Here is a 1682-nt window from a genome sequence, read left to right as displayed (position 1 = left end):
CCCGCGCACCGGCGCCGCCGCCGAGCCCCGCTCCGGGCACCGGCCCCGAGCGGCCGCGCTCCCGAACCCCGGGAACAGCCGGCCCGGGACAGCCGCCGGCTTCGTGCTCCCCGCAGGGAACCGTGCGGGAGAACGCTCGAGCAGCGGGCCCTCCGCCCGGCTGGGATGGCCGGGATGGCCGGGTGGGATATGTGTTTATTGGGGGTTGATAATGAAGTTAATTAAAAGGCCTGTGGCGCGGGGCTTGGAGGCTCGGGAGCGCAGCGGGGATGGGGACCGGGGGGACCGGGGGGACCGGGCGTCCCCCCCCAGCCGGGCTTTGGAGGTGGGGCTTGGAGGTGGGATTTTGGAGGCTTGGAGGTGGATTTTGGAGGTTTGGGGGTGGGTTTTGGAGTTTTGGGGGTGGGTTTTGGAGGAGATGCTTTAGCCTCTATTCCTTTTTTCCAAACCCTCAATTTTAAGCCAGCTCCAGCCCAAGTAAGGATGTTTTCTCCTGGTTTGCTGCAGGTCAGGAAGCAAACTGGCAGGATTGCTCTGGGCAGAAGTCACTTTCCTGCCTGCTGCTTCCAGGACCTGCTGATTTCTGTGGAAGGCATGGATGTACCTCTAGCATCCCAAAAACCCTGCAAGCATCGCACAAAGAGCGGTGCTGTGAGGTGAATTTTGGGGTGGAATGTGCTTGGCACACAAATGGCTTTCTCGGGGAGACAGGGAGTGAACTGCTGAGGCATCTTGTTGTGTTAGAAGATGCTCAGATAGCACAGGAGGAACCCCCAGCCTGCCCCATGGCTGTGGTTAAAGCCCTGGAGATGGCGACTCCATGGGTAATAAAAACAATACACAGAGAAACAGTTTCCTTTTACCACAGAAACAATATTTCAGCACTGGCTGAGCTGCAGTTTGCCAGCTGTGGGCTGCAGGAAAGCCCTGAGTGCTGGGCATGTGTTTGATTTCCAGCCTACCTGAACTGTCCTGGGTGTGTTTCCCAGCATGGGAACTGCACGTCCAGGTTGGCATCACCCATGGCAGGCTGCAGGCTGGTGCTTTGGCAACCCCCCTCTCTCGATTTGCTCTTTTTATCCTCAAGTCAAATGGTATTGAACAACCTATCCATGTGGCCTGTTGCTGTCACCACCAGGTATCCTTGTGGATGAACCACTGTTTTATCTGTGTGATAGAACTGGGAGATGCATAAGGAGTTGTGTTTGTGCCCTGGAGGCGCGTGGCTGGTCTGTCTCTGACTGGGGTGCAGTGAAAATTGCTGGTGCTGAGGTTATTTTTGCTCCCCAGCCCAGGCCAGTGGTGCTGTTTTGGGAGTGGATGTGCTTCAAGTGGATAGCAGCAATCCTGGGAACCACCTGCCAGTGTCGGTGCTTTGGTGGGATGATGTTTAGTGGGATTCTGCTTGCCCAGCACCATGCAGTGTTGGAAGTCACAGCCACTACCTCATGCTCTGATTTTGGGTCTGAATTTGGCTTGAATAAGGCATTTGTTTATTGAAGTAAACAGAACAAAGGAAAAAAAGCAGTTTTCTTTCCAAAAGAGAATCTTTTCAGTGGGAGCTCTACCACAGCAGTCCATCCTGGGGACCCACAGGAACTTAAATTGGTCTGCCCAGTGCTAAAACGAGATCATGTGGGCAAAGCAAGCTTAGGGTGGCTGCTGAATGAGGCAAGGTGCAG

The sequence above is a fragment of the Parus major genome, chromosome 13 (genome assembly GCF_001522545.3).
Source record: "Parus major isolate Abel chromosome 13, Parus_major1.1, whole genome shotgun sequence".
Taxonomy (NCBI): domain Eukaryota; kingdom Metazoa; phylum Chordata; class Aves; order Passeriformes; family Paridae; genus Parus; species Parus major.
Note: the sequence above shows the minus strand (reverse complement) of the source record.